Raw genomic sequence first — 20113 nt, 5'->3', positions numbered from 1 at the left:
GGTTCAGGGCCGAAGGGGTAGAGGAAGACCTAGGAAAACTTTGGAAGAGACTCTAAGAAAAGACTTAGAGTACTTGGATCTAACGGAGGACATGACACAAAACCGAGCGCAATGGCGTTCTAGGATTCATATAGCCGACCCCACTTAGTGGGAAAAGGCTTTGTTGTTGTTGTTGTTGTTGTTGGTGTTTTAATCTTCTTCGGAATTTTTTATTCTCACTTGCGTGTCTATAGCTATTATAGTAGCTAGTAAGGTTTTTAGTACTTTAAAATTATCAAACTAATTTTCTTCTTCAAAGTTGAAACGGGTTAACCGTTTGTAAATCTGTTATTAACGTGTTCTTAACGGGTGACCTAATAACTTCCCGATTAGTTAACGTGTTGGCTAAAAGCTTGAAACCAGTTATTTTTGGTGTCATTTCGTGTTAGGTGATCGGTAGTGCAAGAAATTATTAGGTCTAATTGTTGCAATAAACTCTTGAAAGATTTTGAATTTTTAGTAAGTTTTATGACACTATTCTTGTAATATACAAAAATTTGTAGAATGCTCATAATGTCCGTCAAAGGTAATATTAAATTCCATGTGTATGTGTTACAATTTTAATCAATTTACACTAATCCATACTAGGGGGAAGAAAAATAGGTTGAACTTGGGATACAGCAAGTTGAAGAGAAAGGCCTTAGAAACTAGGACAATCCAGCACTCGCTTATTTGTTTTACAATTAATATTGAATAAGTTGTAAATATTTTGTATACTAACCGGCTTTATGGAAAATACCTAGATTCTTGTGTATTACTTTAACCTTTACCGGAACACAACAGACTGTTGTCATTCATTCCTAATAAAATTTGATACTTCCCAAGAAGAATACATACTTCGTGAGTTGCGTCTTGAGTGGGTTGTCGCACCACCGTTGTGGGCGGGTCGCTAACGTTGTTGTGAGCGGCGTGACGGTGTGGAGTGTGTGTGTCGCGAGAGCAGCTGTGATGTGACTTTTTTACAAAACGAAAGAGCAAAAAATTGGATCTGACCTGGCTGATAGTTTTGAATCCAATGGTATCCAGTTGAGTTAGTCCACAACAAATAATAGCAAAAAAAAAAGAAAAAACCCAACCTATCCAATCTAATCCTTCCTAGCTTAAACATGCATAACACAAAATCTTATTATGTCCAGCCCACCAAACGTGCCTTGAAGTTATAGGTAAACATTATTTCAGAAAAGAAAAAAATAAGTTATACGTAAACATATAAATTAAAGAATGTCGTGGCATAAGTTTGGAAAGAGAAAAGAGAGGAAAATCGACAGAGAGAAGAAAGAGAAAAAAGGGCTTGAGTAATTATATGTGCTGATATTTCTCATGTCTTGTGCCTTTATTTATATTAATAAGGGAGAGACAAATTTGTTCTCCAAGTAATACAAACACTAAAAAGAAATATCTTGTAGATTTTATAGGATTCCTATACATAATACCATTTACACAATCACACGTGATAAATACAACATTCCCCCTTGAGTGTGTAAATACTTAAGTAGTTTGTGCATCAGATTTTCAGGCAAATGTAGAAGTAGTTGATGAAGTCGTCTCGTCCAGTTGGCACAAGTAGCAATCACGAGTTTCAAATAAGGGTTGCATATAAGAGTAAGTCTCTCCAAAACCTGACTATGGTAAACCCAAAGGGAAAAAACCCATAATATAAGGAGAAAAATGTGAGCTGATGCAACATGTGGATACTTTACTTCTTTAGGATATAAGCAGTAAGAAAAATGCACACAAGGGTATGACCATCCTAGTGTGGGTGTCTTATCAAAATCTCGTTAGGTTAGCAAAAACCAAGTGGAAAAAATGCTTCAGAACAAAGGGAGAAATAGTAAATTAAGGTCAATTAAATATACTTCAGAACACTCATTCTAAGTTCGACAAAACTCTCATTCAGAATTACAAGTGTTGCAAACAAGATAGTTACGCATACCAATTCCTCAGACAAGCTTTATGAAAGGTGAGTAGGATTCTCTCCTCCAAATCACTGCCCTTTATTTCCTTTCTTATTTAAACTGTGACGACCCGTCCCTAATTTTCATATGTAATTTCTCCCCGAATATGTAATTTGGCGATTATGCCCTTATTGGCAAGTGACGTGGACTTATCCCTATTGCTTTCCATTTTAGTTCTCGCTATCGCATTTAAATTATACACGCTAATACGAGTAGGCATATATTTTAAAGTGTAAAAATATCTACTTCGGATAAATTTCGATTTCCTTTTACTGTAGGAAATCTGAAATCATATCCCTTGGATTTCTTTTTCATCCCATCCCGTGCATCCCCTTTCATTATTTCACCCCTTCAACTATCCCATCTCTTCCTCATTTTCTGTCACCCTATCAGAAAAGCAAACCTCATATCTCTCTCTCTCTCTTCTCCCTCTCCCACGTTAAACTCTCTTATTCTTCCTCTCTGCCATCATCACAAAAACTCACCAAATATCACAAAAGTGACAAACAAACTACACCATTGTGCTCATCTCAGTCCCAGGAACTCAGTCATGTCCTTGAAATTTGGTGTGGACGAGTTTTGACTCATTAACTCTGAAGGTCGACTCGGTGAGTTCGACATATCGATTTTCAAGCCATTTATGGCTTAGGTAAGCCTTGAGAAACCTTTAGAACCTTCATTTCACTTCTATGGGTTGTTAGTGATCCCTTGTTTGTGTTTTGAAAACTCGAGAAGAATGAGGATCTGCGTTTTTCATTCCAAAAACCGTGACCATTTAGTCACTTTCAAGCCATTTTTCCGGTCAACCTCGACCGCATCTGGGCTCCTTGTAGGTACAAACTTGTTCTCTATATTCCTAACTTCAAAATGGCTTTTGAATCACTGAGTTTGGATAAGTAACGAGTTAGAAATCAACTCTGGAAATTGGAAAGAAAATTTCAATTTTCTGGAAAATTTCAACCGTGGTTGTTTGGCCACTTTCAGGCCAAATTATGTAATAAGTGTACTTTGGTTGCTTTGACTACTCTTTCGTAGTCTCACTGTCTATTACGCTTTGAATAATTGTAGTGGGTTCAACCCACGAATTGCACACTCTTTCACTGTATAGTTCTAATTAGTTTTAATTTTATTCACTTCTTGCATCACTTACCCTTATGGTTACGTCACCTCACGGTGATGGCCAGCATGCTTTGACCTTTCCAGGTCGGGGTGTGTCATCAACGGTTATGATTAAATCACGTCGACATAAATTATTTTATATACTAATTTATATACTATTTCTGAAACTGAACCAAAATAACCCACACCATTTTTGGAATGGAACAAAATAAACAGTATTTATGAAATTACAACAAAATAATGGACATTATTTCTCAAATTGAACCAAAATAATCCACACTATTTCTGAAACTACATCAAAATTCCGCACTATTTCTTAAAACTAAACCAAAATAACCCACACTATTTTGGGAAGGGAACAAAATAAACACTATTTCTGGAATTATCACAAAATAACCATACTATTTCTAAAACTGAACCTAAATAACACACTATAACATCCCACATCGCCCAGGGGAGTGGATCCTCTAAGGCTTATATGTATATTCTCATCTCTACCTAGCACGAGGCCTTTTGGGAGCTCACTGGCTTCGAATTCCATAGGAACTCCGAAGTTAAGCGAGTTTACGCAAGAACAATCCCATGATGTGACCCACTGGGAAGTTCTCGTGTGAGTTCCCAAAAACAAAATCGTGAGGTGTGGTCCGGGCCCAAAGCAGACAATATCGTGCTACGACGAAGTTGAGCCCGGAATATAGTGGGGGCACGAGCCGGGATGTGACAATTTGGTATTAGAGCCAATCCCTGGCCGGAAGTGTGCCGACGTGGACGTCGGGCCCCTAAGGAGGGTGGATTGTAACATCCCACATCGCCTAGGGGAGTGGATCCTCTAAGCCTTATATGTATATTCTCGGTTGACGACTAAAACCATTAGTCCTACTTCGAGTTGTTGTTCTCTCGGATTAACTTTTGGAAATCGAGAATTCTTTCATAGCCTAACGAAATTCGGAGTAGTCTTACCAACGACTCTCTCCTCAATTTCAGCATAAAAAAATTGAGTGTTTGGGAACACCGACATTCAGTTTATACCATTTCCTCAAGTAACCCTTGTTAGTTGGTACTTTCTTGGAAGACGTGATCTTGGTAAACGACAATCTTTCCTTTTTCCAAAAAAAGGTTTATTGGAAGAAGGTTGAAATTCTTGCAAGGTATTGCAAAACTATGATATCTTGATCTTGTCAATTTATCGACAAATTGTTGGCGATCTTTTCAGCTACAGTGTCTCTCCTCACTTACGACCGAGGAAAGTTAATTTAGGTTGGGTTATTGCAAATGATTAAAGTTTCTGACAACTTAAGTGTTGTCTCATCTTACCCTTATTTTACACCTTTTGTTAACTTTGATCATTTCAAAATCCATTGTGACGTGTCCTTTGGATGTTTCGACCGGGTAGAGGCAACATGTCGGAGTATTGCTTTTATTTTCCAACGGTTAGAACTATTCGAAACGAACCATCTTATTCATGACCCAAAGTCAACAACCATCATCTTTATTCGAAAGCTGGATGACACTTCTCTGTGGAGATTTTGGTGATGTATGGGGATTATTGATTGATGTGACAAGTCAATTCGCTTTTCGTTGGTTCAAAAGAACAATATTTTCACCAATTGGTGCTGAAAGGTATTCTAGTTAACCTTGGGTACATGTCAACCCTACTGCACTTCGTATTGCCTTCAAGTGGATGCACTGAATGGAAGAACCGTTGATGTTGGAAGTGCAGTCGTAATAATTAATTTCTCAATCACCTAGCAAATGCTCAGTTGAACTAATCTTTACCGTGGTGATTGAATATCTCGAAAACTACCATTGTAGCTGATGTTATGCTTCCAATCCAGTTATCGTGTACTCTAGATTTGATGGACTTGCTTTGATCCTCAAATTTTTTAGTATTCTTTTAGATTTCTTGATGTAGTCACTTTCTCACTAAGTTCGAGAGAACTTCATTATGAATTTGCTTGCTAAAGCATTGCACACTATGTTAGCTCGACTACATGACAGGTATGTCACTATCGTATCTTATCGGGATGCATGTTTTATTTCCAAGTGTTTGGGAAGCCTTCTTGAAGGCCACGTGTAGTAAGTTGTAGTTGACTATATATCTCTCTTAGACTAATAACCAGTTTGAACGGACTATCCAGACTTTCTTGGTGTGTTACGTTTTAGTTGTAGCATGATCGTATTTGATACTTATCTTCACTAGAAATGCTTATAACTACGGTTACAAAATTGTTGGTCTTTATTGTGACACTATGGAGATTTGAAATGAAGATTCTTTGCTTAGCACTTGCTTGACAGAGGAGTTTTGCGAACAAGTGTTCAATTGTGAGAGTTCACATTATAGAAATGTTATCTTATTGTTGTTGTTACCTAAATGGGGGTAGTGCGTGAGCACGGTAGAGATTTGACTAGACGTTATTTGTGTATTTCCCAATGGGGGGCATGATGGTAATATTGCACTCTCGGGAATTTGTTACTTGCTTATCATGACTACAGTGAGTTGTCGATATCGCGTGCTGCAGACCGTAATATCAAAGACTTATTTGTTGGATTCGTTAAGCAAATAAATAGGTAGATTCTTTTACATTAGTGCTTACCTAGTACTTACTTATGTGTTTGTTGTATTTTACCTAATTATTGCTTGGGCTCAACCCAAGGATATTATGTACTTACTTTCGGAGTACGTGACGCGCGGGAGCGTAGTAGAAAAATATTATGTTCAATTTTACTATCAGTACAACTACTTTAACTTTATGTTGTATATATGTATTTTCGACAGGTTGTTAGTACATATAAATATTTTAGACGTTTTGTTTTTGCGAAAACCATTATATTATAGTATTGTACTGAAGAAGAAGGAAAATATGAGTTGGAGGCATGAGAGAGGAATCATTGCACTCCGATCGTGACGGAATGACATTTTCCCTTTTGTGCAATCGCTCTCACTTGATTTCTTCGTTACATACACATGTTTTATTCTTCCCTATCTTTGAGTTTTATATAACTAATGATTTTAAATTTCGGGGACGAAATTTTCTTAAGGGGGGTAGATTGTGACAACCCATCCCTAATGGTACGTTTTTATTAATTTTAAAAGCGTGAATTTACGAAAATGTCCTAGAGGTAAGGACTTTGACTTCCGTTGACCATTGATTTGAGAGACGTAGGACTTATGATTTTAGTGTACCCTTGTATTACTCGTCATTACAAACACATAGGTGAAAGCCGTTTGCGAATTTGGATTATAACGGTATAGTTACGGACGTTTGAAATTGGTTATTTATATTTTGGTTTATAAGTTAATTGAATTCCCACCTTGTGGGAAAGAAGCCCAATCAGATTTTAGGCTTAAATAAGGGGGACCAATCACATAAAAGGAAGGAAAACCTTCAGAAATCAGATAAAAAAAAATAAAAAATTAAAAAATGAGAAAGCTCCCAACTTTCCCCGTCGACCCACTCGCGACCACCCATTTTCCAAGGCAGATTTCGGTCAACTCCGGTGGAGTTTTTTGACACCACCAGAACCATCTTGAAGCTTTCACTCCCCTCTACAAAACCCAACCAAGAACCACCTTTAGAAACCACCACATGTAGCGGGGAGAAGCCACGAAATCCGACCCGTCAAAATTGTGTCCAGCCACTTTTCTCAATTTTCAGGCAAATTGGCAAAACGATAGCCGATGCCACCACTTGGGCTTTGTAGCCCATCATCCCAGGAGTAAATCCCAACTAACCTTGACCCCGTTGGTCCACCGTAGATGATGAATCGACGCTGAGAAGTTTTAGGCACCGCCGGCTTTATGGGCAAAATTGACCATCTTCCGTCCACTTTTGGACTTCGTGGTAGGTATAAAAGTTGTTCATCTCTTAAATTTGAGAATTTTTGGAAATAGTGGAATTTTCCGGTGAATTGTAGCAGCCAGCCACCACGTGTGGTGACGTGTGTGGTGGCGCGTGGGCCAAGACTCTATTTGACCACCTTAGGCTAATTTTGAAGCCCCGGTTCCATATTTGTCATCCGTTTAGTGAAATTACGATGTTTTCATGTAGTTTTGTAGTTGACCACCAAGTTGGCCTTTATGGGGTCCTTGCATGAATTGGCGATCCAACCGTTGGATCGTCACCAAACCTTGGTACCTTATAGTACGTAATATTTGAGGATCATAGGAACTTACGGATCGAGAAAGTACGGATCTTCCCGAATTGAATTTGTTAGTTCACAAAATAAAGTGTTGACCTCCACTTAATTTTGGCAATTGGAGGAGATCCGACCATTGGATTGTTCTAAAACTTTAGAATATTGTTCTAGAAGCATAATGTGAATCTTTGGAAGTTACGGATCGGAAATCCGAGGTGCGGATCTTCCAGATCGAGTTATGTAAGGTTGTGGACCCTACCGTTGACCTTTGACCGACAGTTGACTTTTGGTCAATAAGTTTCAAATCATTGTAGAACGCCATTGGGGATGTGTTTTATGTCAGTTATGTGTTCTATCGATAAGAATCCTGAGTTGTGATTTGATATTTGTTCTAGGCGACGTTTGTTCGTGACGTCTTCATATTCGTGCTAGGGAGTTATAGCGCGGACTCCAGGTGAGTGAGCAGTTTATTTTATACCTATACATATTGATAGTTTCCCTAATTGCGTAGTTATTACATTTTTACGCTTATATTGCCAAGTATTCGTTATTGTGATGTAAATTGTGATAAATGCTGCTATATGGTTGAGATATTACTGTCATGACATTCATACATATTTGTACATTCTTGCTGCACCGGTGTTAGTACTCGCCCCAGGGCCAGGGCCAGTCCTTCACATGTATGTTCACTTCGCACCGTTCGCTCGCCTTGGATCCAAGTTAGGTGCCAGTCCTATCGGGTAAATTGCATTAGGCAATCTGACTTGTATGTGATTGTGCTTTTGCACCAGCCTTCTTGTGATCGTAGTACTAGAGCATATTGATTACACCCAGTCTTGTTTGTGTCAGAAATTATATGTTCAAACTCGTGTGTCATCCTAGATGGATGAGCACTTAGCTATACTTGATTATCACATGATTATATTATTGTGGCATTTGATACATCATGACTTGGCATATTTCTGGTTATAATACTATTATAATGCTGTTGATTTATTGTTTACATACCTACGTAGTATGTTTTAAGGAAACTATACTTGTTTTACGGCGAAGGGTTAGTATATTCGGAAATAAAGGTTTTTACAAAACGTTGTTTTACTGACACACTCAACTTTGTTTTTCGCCCCTCCAGGTTTAGTAGTTGTGCTTGCGTGTAAACGAGGACTCTGGCAAGATCTTAGTAGATGTGTACCTTAGTGGTATAACCCTCACCCTAATTACTGTATTGTTCTTATACTCTACCATCACGTGTGAAATGGGTGCAGTCCCGCTCACCCGCACACTCTTTTGTTTTAGACACTTTTAGGTTTAAATTTATTCACTTTTTCACATCACTTACCCTTATGGTTACGTCACCTCACAGTGATGGCCATCATGCTTCGACGTTCCCAGGTCGGGGTGTGTTAGTTTGGTATTAGAGTCAATCCCTAGACGGATGTGTGCCGACGAGGACGTCGGGCCCTAATGGGGGTGGATTGTAACATCCCACATTGCCCAGGGAAGTGGATCCTGTAAGCCTTATATGTATATTCTCACCTCTACCTAGTACGAGGCCTTTTGGGAGCTCACTGGCTTTGGGTTCCATCGGAACTTCGAAGTTAAGCAAGTTCGCACGAGAGCAATCCCACGATGGGTGACCCACTATGAAGTTCTCGTGTGAGTTCCCAGAAACAAAACCGTGAGGGCGTGGTCGGGGCCTAAAGCGAACAATATTGTGCTACGGTGGAGTTGAGCTCGGGATGTGGTAGGGGCCCAAGCCGGGATGTGAAAATTTGGTATCAGAGCCAATCCTTGCCCGGAAGTGTGCCGACGTGGCCGTCGGGCCCCTAAGGGGGTGGATTGTAACATCCCACATTGCCCATGGGAGTGGATCCTCTAAGCCTTATAAATATATTCTCGTCTCTACCTAGCACGAGACTTTTTGGGAGCTCACTGCTTCGGATTTCGTAGGAACTCCGAAGTTAAGCGAGTTCGCGCAAGAGCAATCCCATGATGGGTGACCAACTGGGAAGTTCTCGTGTGAGTTCCCAAAAACAAAACTGTGAGGGTGTGGTCGGGGCCCAAAGCGGACAATATCGTGCTACGATGGAGTCGAGCAAGGGATGTGGTGTTGGAAATGTGCCCTAAAGCCAATCATGTGATGATACTTTACGGACATTTCACATGTTAAACTAATCTAGTTTTACATATAAAGGGCATACATTATTGTTTGAGCCGTCTCATATAAATGTTATATGCTTAAACGATAAAGTCCAAGGAATATGTGATTGGGAGAATGTAATCTAATGAAGTTAGATTCATGAGACCATTCTTTCGTAGACACATCCTAAACGTTCCTGATCATAGGATTGTCAATTGGGCGTTGACAGTCCGTTAAGATCAGTACGTACTATGTCTTCTCTCAGGGAGAGTGATTAGTCTCGAGTCATTGGTGTGTGTGACATCAAGACAAGTACGTAGGTGCTCAATAGAGAATGAGTTCACTGAACGTGATCAACGAAGAGTTCTTATATTCCATGTCACATGAGAACTCATGGTTGGGATAATGCAAAGTAGTCCTTTGACCTGAGGCATCACAGTTGTCTTGTGGTTAAGTCCTTGATCTTTGATTATGTCAAAGTCACCCCCTCGGGGTGTCCACGGCATCGTTGGGGTTAAGCCACTTAGCTATGGAGACAAGTGAATGCGCAACAAGGGATCTCTAACCTTCAAACAGTTGAGGGAGAATACTCTATGATATGATTTGGAATCTCTGGCCAGAGTATGAATGAGATTAGGGAATGCGTTCCAAATCACATTCAAGGAAATCATATAAGCAAACGATTTACATTGGATAGTAGACATGAGTAAATAAACTATCATACCAAACAATGTGGTCAAGAGTATTAGATTAGAGAATGACCGTATTGCATTTGTAATCCCGAACTGAATAGGTTCTCCACCTCTTCTGATTAGCTTGGGTAACCATGATATGCTGCTAGGTGTCACTCATGGTTTGTGGAAGCCCTAAACGTGTGTAATCACTAAAGGGAAAGGGAGAATTGAAAATAGTTTCAATTCACAATCGATGTAAAATGGTTTTAATCGCCCACTACCTCGCTAAAAGGAACCTAATGGATCGCACACCGTAAAAGGTAGAGATTGGAGATTAAACGGAAATGAGTAAGAATGATTAAATGGTTTAATCATTTATTTATGGCAAGGATTAATTAATATGTTAATTAATCAAACGAATAAGTTCGTTAAAGACTTCGGGATAGTTTTGGACCTTAAGGCCCAATGGGCTTCGAACGTCAAGCCCATTAACTTAAGTTGTATGACAATTTAATGAATAAAGATTCATTAAAGCCCAAAAGCCCAAAATCCCCTAAATGGCCGGCCATGATGAAATGAATTAGGGTTTTGGTTGTTTAGGTCACTTAAAGAAGTGACTATATAAATGATTTTATAGCCAAATATTCATTAAGTGATTAAGGGTTTATTTTGGGGGAAAATTGGTGAGAATTGTCTCTCCATTTTCTCTCTAAAGAGGCCAACACCTTGGAGGGTACATCTAGCAATCCTACTACTCCAATGTCACTTATTTCTTCTACAATCAAACCTTGGTGAAGAGACTTAGAGGTTCCCTATTTTGGGAACTTGGAGAAACCTAATTTTCCATCCAAATCCATGGATCTAAGAAGCAAGGAATGAAGGCCCTATCTCTTTGGGTGATTAGCCTTTGCTTATGCAAAGAGGAATCTACAAAGGTAATAATTTCAACTCACTTATGTTTTGAGTTGATTATTGGTTCACCAATCTACTAGGCTTTGAATTTCATGGTCATGTTTTGTTTTTGAGTGCATACAAGCATGATTCCGCATTTAATTGTTAATTGCATGCTATATGATGTTGCTCAAATGAACATGTTTTACAAACTAATTCCTTCAAGTGGTATCAGAGCCTAGGTCTAGTAGTTGGTGAATCCTTTTGGGTTTTGTAGTTCATAAGTTTATGATTTAAAAGTTGTAATTGTTACAAGCTTTATTCTTGCTTCTTTGAATGTAAATTTTGTTTGAAAATTTGCCATCTCAAATGTTGTAGATGTAGTTCATATGAGCATGAATATTGGAGCTAAAATTTGGTGTCATGATTTTGGGGATTTTCGGCCAAATCCAAAGGGTGATTTTTTGGGTTCATGTTTGTCTTGTTAAAATGGTTTTAAGGTGACTTTTGGAACCCCTAAGTACCCTAGGATGTTAGCCTCATTTTGAATGATAAAAATTTGAGTTTTATTGCATGAAAACATTCATGGAGCTCTTATGGGTTTTCATGGATGTTCTTCATATGTTCTTGATGTTCTTGCCAAGAACACAAAGGTTTGTGTTTTGATTCAAAGTTTTGATTTATTTCATAAAGTTTATGATATATGTTTTTCAAATGATTTATCATGTATTTAAAGTGTTAAATATTTGTATAAATGATGATGGAAACATCAATCATCAAAAAAATATATTATTTTTATGAAAGTATTTAAAGTGTTAAATATTTGTATAAATGATGAAAGAAATATCAATCATCAAAACATATATTATTTTTATGAAAGGTGAAAGCACTACTTGATTGTTTTTGACAAAACTAATAAATCAAAACACCCACCACTCCTTTTTATCCCTAAAAACCGGCCACCCTAATAAAATAGGGTATTTTTGGGGCTTTTATGCAGTTACATAAAGTTTTGATACTTTTGTGTATTTGTACTTTGACCCGAAAGTTTACGTTTTGACGTTAAGGCCTAAAAACGCTAAAGGACAAATTGTTTTGCTCCTTTAATGAAGTTTTTGAATTTATTTAAATTTTGGGTTCTAGTTGTATTTACATGAAGTAGTGACTTTTGTGTTTTTACAAAGTGACCCCAAAAGTTTATGTTTTCGCAATATGGCCCAAAAAGTTGTGGTTATTGCATGATGGCCCAAATAGGATGAGAACAAAATTGTTTTGTCTCTTTAAATGAGAATTGGATTTTCATTTTGTTTAGCTCCACTTAAATCAATTTTATGGATACAAAAACCAAATGAAAATGTTGCATTCAATTAATTAGTTAAAGCGTTAATTAATTAAAGGATGATTATGAACCTAAGCCTAATATAATTGAGCTATGTGAAAGGCGTTTCAAATTTGTTTGAACCATGGGAATGTGTAGATTAGATTTTGGTTGTAATTTGATTTGATCAAATGTTGTAAAAGGGCATAAGTCCTTCTTTACTTTAAGGTAATTTGTTTTATGTAAATGTTGTAATGAGCATAAGCTCATCCTTTACTTTGAAGTATTTCTTTCTTGCTTTATGTGATATGCATGAAAATGAAGTAATTGGGTCCAACGCCCCTAAGACAACACGCCTTAATGTGATTAAACGCGTAACTAAAATCAATCTCCATCCCTAGACCGAGATTCAACACAAGGCTCGTGTTGAATCTAAACAAAGGTTCATAGTCATCCTAAGGCCCTAAGGCAACTATATAGTCCATCAAATGAATGCAAACCTTATGTTAGTAGTAACATATACTCTTGCTTTAAAAACCGTTTTAAAAGCATAGTGGGAGTATTATGTACAACTAAAACAATCATATGGACCAATAGTTGTAATAGGACCAAAATTGTTTTAATAGAGATTAAAATGTATATTGATTTGTGATGAGACCTAAAACCCTCAACCAAACCAATATTAAGTTGATAAGCGGAGAGTGCTTAGAACACTCTTTCGTGGCCTTCCACCGTGGTAGGCTCCGATCGTTTGTGACTCGTACACCGGCTTCACCCTATAATGGGGGAGTACAAAGTGCGTGCTTACACTCAGGAGGAGTTCTATATACATACATGATGAAGTGAGGTAGGCAACGAGTTTAGCCAACATGATATAATTCTGAGGCTATGCTTGAACACCTACACGAACTAGGCATGGTGGGAATGACTTAACTAAGTACAATGACGCCAACATGATATAATTCTGAGGCATCATTTTCTAGAGGCCAAACTAGATGGGTACTTGCAAGAGGTTGTTGCAAATGAGTAAGCGTACTCTCTCATTATTATTAACGCTAGCCAACATGATATAATTCTGAGGTGGGCTTGGTAGTAGTGAGTCTCCCATAACCTACTAAGAGTTTCATCCAAAACTCTCGAATTCCAAAGAGGGATATGGAATTTGCCAAAAATAGTGGGTGGTGCTATTTTGATTTAAAGACCCGAATCAAATGGCTTAAAATCAATCAATCTATATTCGTTATGTATTTGTTTACCAATATATTTGCAAACGCTATCCAACACTTGACAAATAAAAGCCGAACGTTTAGTTTACGGACTTGGTACTACAAAACCATAGATTGTCTTTAATGGCTTGTAAATGTACCTAAGTAGTCTCATCCTCACAATCTTCCTATTGATAATGTATCATTAGAAGAATATGTTAGAAAAGGTCTATCATAGAGAGGACAACACTTTTAATGTCATAATTCTTCAATTACAAATTGTTGTATGAAGAAATAAGAGTTGCTTTGAACAACCCTTAGTCAATACAAACACTTAGTGCTTATTTCTTTGTTAATTGAACAAAGAACTTGAGAAGTAAGCACAAGGGCATGGACACTTTATGTGCCATGATTCTTCACTTACAAATTGTTGTATGAAGAAATGAGAGTTGCCTTGTACAACTCTTGAAAGTTTGTAATTATGTTTAGAACATAATGGTTGGTTGACAAAAAATAGTCCATTAACATGGACTTATGATGATTTTGAATCATTAAGTGTTGAAGTGTTAAACCACTTAACGAGACGGAAACTAGGCAAGGACTTCACCTTTGTTTCCCTATCCTAATGGTTCACTAAGTTTATGGTAAACTATGTAATGAACAATAACCACATACTCTCCAAATTGTTTGATGTGTATAACACAATTGAAAAAGGTTTCAAAAGAGATAGTGGGAGTTTAGGGACCATGACTAATGTAGTCAAAGGTGAAAGTCAAATAAAGAAGATAAATAACTCCAAGGGAACAAACTTTCTTTATGAAAGGATGGACATTGGAAGGGGTATTTGCAAGAAATGTCTTGCAAGTGTCAAGAACACACCTTTCGAAGGTGTTGTAAAATGTTCTTGAATAGTTCAAAACAGTTGGTTCTTCTACTTGAATGTATGATTCCGTATTAGTAACTATGTTTTACAAATCGTTGTAAAAGTGTGACTAATAAGAAGTAGAAGATATATGAGAGAAGAAAAGGTGCTTCACATACGGAACGTGAATAAGATATAGATCTCTGCAAAAGCAGATAGTACTTACTTCCTCATATGAACTACCAAAGAAATTGGATTATAGTAATCTAATTGATTGTCTCTATAGTAGAGATGATATGGTAGTGTTAACTGTTTAGAATATAATGATGCTTAAAACCCAAAAGGTTGCAAGGTAGTGACTAATCCCAACTAAATTGTGATACCTCTAAAACATAAGTTACGAGTTGGTGAAACAAGGATGTTTTGGATCGTTAGATCCGGATCCAATACCTTCTTGTTAAAATTGTATAGAGGCGAAATGTTCGAATCTTTATTCTTTTGGAAAGAAGAAAGAATCACAAAGTTGTTGAGGTTAATTCACTTAGATGTTAGTGGCACTTGTCCACAACATAATACTACTCATGTTATATGACATTCACCGAAGATCACTCTCGGTTGGACTATAGTTTATTTTGAATAAACACAAGTCCGAATACTTTGCAAAAGGTTTCAAAGAATTCAAGAAATGTAAATAGATGAGTAAGATATCTAAAGTATTTACCTCCTTAGATTTGATCCAAGGAAAGGTAACACTTTAGATGAGTTTCCTTGAAAGATATCAAGGAAAATAGCATCATAAGATAATGTATTTCTCCATTAGGAGAAGAACGAACTTGAATAAGATTTAGTTCGTTAAATGTTATCTATTACCCATATATAGGATATATACTTCTAAAACAATATGATTGTCGATGAGAAGATCTTCCAATATTTTCATGACTCCATAAGATGTAGTTGGAAAAGAAAGACAAATCTTAAGCATGTTAAAGATTTGGGGTTGTGTGCTAATAAGCAATATTTGTTTGATAACAATCTTGTAGGATATCCTTAAAATAACTTTTGGATATCGCTTCTATAAACCAACTAACAAATGTTGTTTTGTTGGGTAGTTCATTGTAATTCTACAATGTGATTTGCCTAAAAGCAAATGAACGAGAGATAGAACTCAAAGAATGGGTTCTTTGAGAGACAAGATAGTAATCAACAAATATAACAACCTAGTTCCTATACCACAAGCTCCAAGGTAGTCGATAAGAATGAAAATCCTTATGACTACATTGAGTGCATATACGATATATACTCAAGGAAATGGTAAAGTACCATTTGACTCGAAATAATGAAACCTTCATAGCTAATTGGTAGCTTAAGGTAACTACAATCAAAGAGAATGGTTGACTTTGAAGAAACCATCTTTGAGATAGGCTTGGTTTCAATTAATTCGAAGATTGCTAGCTACAACTAAAATGGTGATTCAATGTTTTGACATAATATGGGTTTCCGAAACCATTATTAAGATAGTCTTGATAATATATGTCCAAAACTATAAATCACAAGACATGTAAGTTGTAGAGATCCATCCATCATGGATCTTAGCAAGTTAGTGGGAGCTATTTGCATTTTATGAGGAAAAAGGATCAAATCGTTTGATTTCTCATCAAGATGTAAATGAATCTTTTGTTTACGAGTTTTACAAAAGATTAGTGGGAGTTAATCATGTTCCTAAAATTTAAGTATATATGATATATTAATTTTGGAAATGAAAAGAATACTTCTTCGTTAAAGTTATGACTTTAATACATTATATGAAGATAGAATGTATATGGGAGATATAGTCTATATACATGGGATGGAAATCTATAATGATATATTTCATGATATAATTGGATTATATCAATCCCTAATAATAGACAATGGATGCTAGGAAGTTTCTCATATGATGATAAACTTCAATAAGAAGGACGATTCTAGTGAGACTAGCAAGTTGCCCTTCTTAAAGGGAACGTACCCTTTGACTCCCATAGAAATAATACGTAAATTGAATCCTTTATGCATAAGCAGAAAGGTGATTTATGTATTTCATATTGTATGAAAAACATTGATATGAGTTGTACCTAGAACGGTACAAGACGATATCAGTGCAAGCCCAGAATCAGAACCGTGGCAACTGTCAAGTGAGTCCTTAAGTATTTAAGAAATACTTAAGGATAGATTCCTCAAAGAATGAGGAAGAATTAGAGTAACGTAATGGAAGCGTAAATGTATTAGATTATGAATCTGATCCATCATTGGATGTTTCTTCATTATGAATGAAGAGATAAACAAATATCTCTTTATTATGACTAAAGAGATATTTGGATGGAAACATTAAAGTAATGACTTTAGTGTGTTCCATTATGAATGCAAGATATATTGCCATATAGAAGTTTACAACAATGTTGTTTGGATGGGAAAGTTCATTTATGAACTCTCTATTCGATTCCAACCAGAAAGTGTATGACACTAATGGGGCGATAGCTCAAGCCTGGGAATCAAGGTCTCATCAAGATCCGAACACAAATGAGAGACTGAACCACATGATTGAGAATCATGTATAATGGTGACGTCGTTATTCTCAAGGTTGCTTCTGTGGATAACACACATAGATATCCACTGCCTAGGCCTACTATTCAGCTATTTATGAAATGACTACAGAAGAGGTATCATCAAGATGACCAAGCTGATTGGCTCTAGTGCAAGTGGGAGATTGTTGGAAATGTGCCCTAAAGCCAATCATGTGATGATACTTTACGGACATTTCACATGTTAAACTAATCTAGTTTTACATATAAAGGGCATACATTATTGTTTGAGCCGTCTCATATAAATGTTATATGCTTAAACGATAAAGTCCAAGGAATATGTGATTGGGAGAATGTAATCTAATGAAGTTAGATTCATGAGACCATTCTTTCGTAGACACATCCTAAACGTTCCTGATCATAGGATTGTCAATTGGGCGTTGACAGTCCGTTAAGATCAGTACGTACTATGTCTTCTCTCAGGGAGAGTGATTAGTCTCGAATCATTGGTGTGTGTGACATCAAGACAAGTACGTAGGTGCTCAATAGAGAATGAGTTCACTGAACGTGATCAACGAAGAGTTCTTATATTCCATGTCACATGAGAACTCATGGTTGGGATAATGCAAAGTAGTCCTTTGACCTGAGGCATCACAGTTGTCTTGTGGTTAAGTCCTTGATCTTTGATTATGTCAAAGTCACCCCCTCGGGGTGTCCACGGCATCGTTGGGGTTAAGCCACTTAGCTATGGAGACAAGTGAATGCGCAACAAGGGATCTCTAACCTTCAAACAGTTGAGGGAGAATACTCTATGATATGATTTGGAATCTCTGGCCAGAGTATGAATGAGATTAGGGAATGCGTTCCAAATCACATTCAAGGAAATCATATAAGCAAACGATTTACATTGGATAGTAGACATGAGTAAATAAACTATCATACCAAACAATGTGGTCAAGAGTATTAGATTAGAGAATGACCGTATTGCATTTGTAATCCCGAACTGAATAGGTTCTCCACCTCTTCTGATTAGCTTGGGTAACCATGATATGCTGCTAGGTGTCACTCATGGTTTGTGGAAGCCCTAAACGTGTGTAATCACTAAAGGGAAAGGGAGAATTGAAAATAGTTTCAATTCACAATCGATGTAAAATGGTTTTAATCGCCCACTACCTCGCTAAAAGGAACCTAATGGATCGCACACCGTAAAAGGTAGAGATTGGAGATTAAACGGAAATGAGTAAGAATGATTAAATGGTTTAATCATTTATTTATGGCAAGGATTAATTAATATGTTAATTAATCAAACGAATAAGTTCGTTAAAGACTTCGGGATAGTTTTGGACCTTAAGGCCCAATGGGCTTCGAACGTCAAGCCCATTAACTTAAGTTGTATGACAATTTAATGAATAAAGATTCATTAAAGCCCAAAAGCCCAAAATCCCCTAAATGGCCGGCCATGATGAAATGAATTAGGGTTTTGGTTGTTTAGGTCACTTAAAGAAGTGACTATATAAATGATTTTATAGCCAAATATTCATTAAGTGATTAAGGGTTTATTTTGGGGGAAAATTGGTGAGAATTGTCTCTCCATTTTCTCTCTAAAGAGGCCAACACCTTGGAGGGTACATCTAGCAATCCTACTACTCCAAGGTCACTTATTTCTTCTACAATCAAACCTTGGTGAAGAGACTTAGAGGTTCCCTATTTTGGGAACTTGGAGAAACCTAATTTTCCATCCAAATCCATGGATCTAAGAAGCAAGGAATGAAAGCCCTATCTCTTTGGGTGATTAGCCTTTGCTTATGCAAAGAGGAATCTACAAAGGTAATAATTTCAACTCACTTATGTTTTGAGTTGATTATTGGTTCACCAATCTACTAGGCTTTGAATTTCATGGTCATGTTTTGTTTTTGAGTGCATACAAGCATGATTCCGCCTTTAATTGTTAATTGCATGCTATATGATGTTGCTCAAATGAACATGTTTTACAAAATAATTCCTTCATGTGGTGGGGGCTCGGGCTGGGATGTGACACACACACTATTTCTGAAATTACAGCAAATTGACCACACTATTTTTGAAACTACACCAAAATAACTCACACTATTTCTAAAACTGAACCAAAATAGGCCACACTATTTCTAAAATTACAGCAAAATAACCAACACTATTTCTGAATTAGAATCAAAATAATCGACACTATTTTTGGAACTACAATAGTGATAGATGTATTTGTTGATTTACCCTCTGAAAATAGTCAGTGTTTAATTCTAGAAAAAGTGGTAGTGGCAGTGCTCATTGCTCAGTTATAAAGGTAATGGTAATGTTCAGTTTGAAGATTTTACATTTTGGAGACTTTTCATTTGTTTATAATTGATAACTTTGTTTACTTATGGAAATATTTTAGCTATTTGATCATTTTTTCCTTGAAGAATCTCAAAGTATCAAATTTGTATAGTTACCAAAGAAAAAGTAAACATGACATAAGTTGAAGGGGTTATTTGTAGTTTAGAAAAAAATGTACTAGGTAGAAAAACAGAGAGAATAAGAAAGAAATAAATTCAAACAAAAAGTCAAAACACATTAGAGAAAAAGAAAAAAAGGTGAGGCATTGTCCACCACCATGAGTGGGTTCACTTCCAACCTTCCATTATAAGTAATATTTTTAGTTTTTGGGAATTGGGTAAAGGAAAAATGAAAGTGGGAATGGTGGATGTCAGAGAGGCAAAATGGAAGTGGGGATGGTGGACAACAGTTCATCACTTTCATGTTTAATACGGTAACGGGTTTGGGTAGTTTTTATTTAGGGCAAGTTTGGAATTTTATTTTTTATTGTGTTGGGCTTTTAATTCAGCCCGTGAGTATTTGTGTTTGTAGGATTTAAGAAGATGAATTTTTAATCCTTTTTGGTTAAATAATAGTTTAATTTAATTTTTTTAATTAAATTGAAGTTAGTCCAAGTTGTATTCATTAATCATTATTTTTTTTTCTTAAAAACAATAATACTTCGAAGTTCTCTTATCGGTGCACTATCAAACACAATATAAATAATATGGCTGACTAATTTAGTCAATACTATCTAATGACAAATTATTCTATTCAACTGAAATAATCAGTGAAAGCTTCCATGTTTAAACTCACGGGTACGAAACAAGCTTCCAAACACTTAAAAAACGCTCTTTCTAATAAGTCTCCCCTTTTTCTCTCTCTAA

This window comes from Malus sylvestris, chromosome 16 (genome assembly GCF_916048215.2).
Source record: "Malus sylvestris chromosome 16, drMalSylv7.2, whole genome shotgun sequence".
NCBI classification, from domain to species: domain Eukaryota; kingdom Viridiplantae; phylum Streptophyta; class Magnoliopsida; order Rosales; family Rosaceae; genus Malus; species Malus sylvestris.
The sequence above is the reverse complement of the archived record's forward strand: the minus strand, read 5'-3'. Positions refer to the sequence as shown.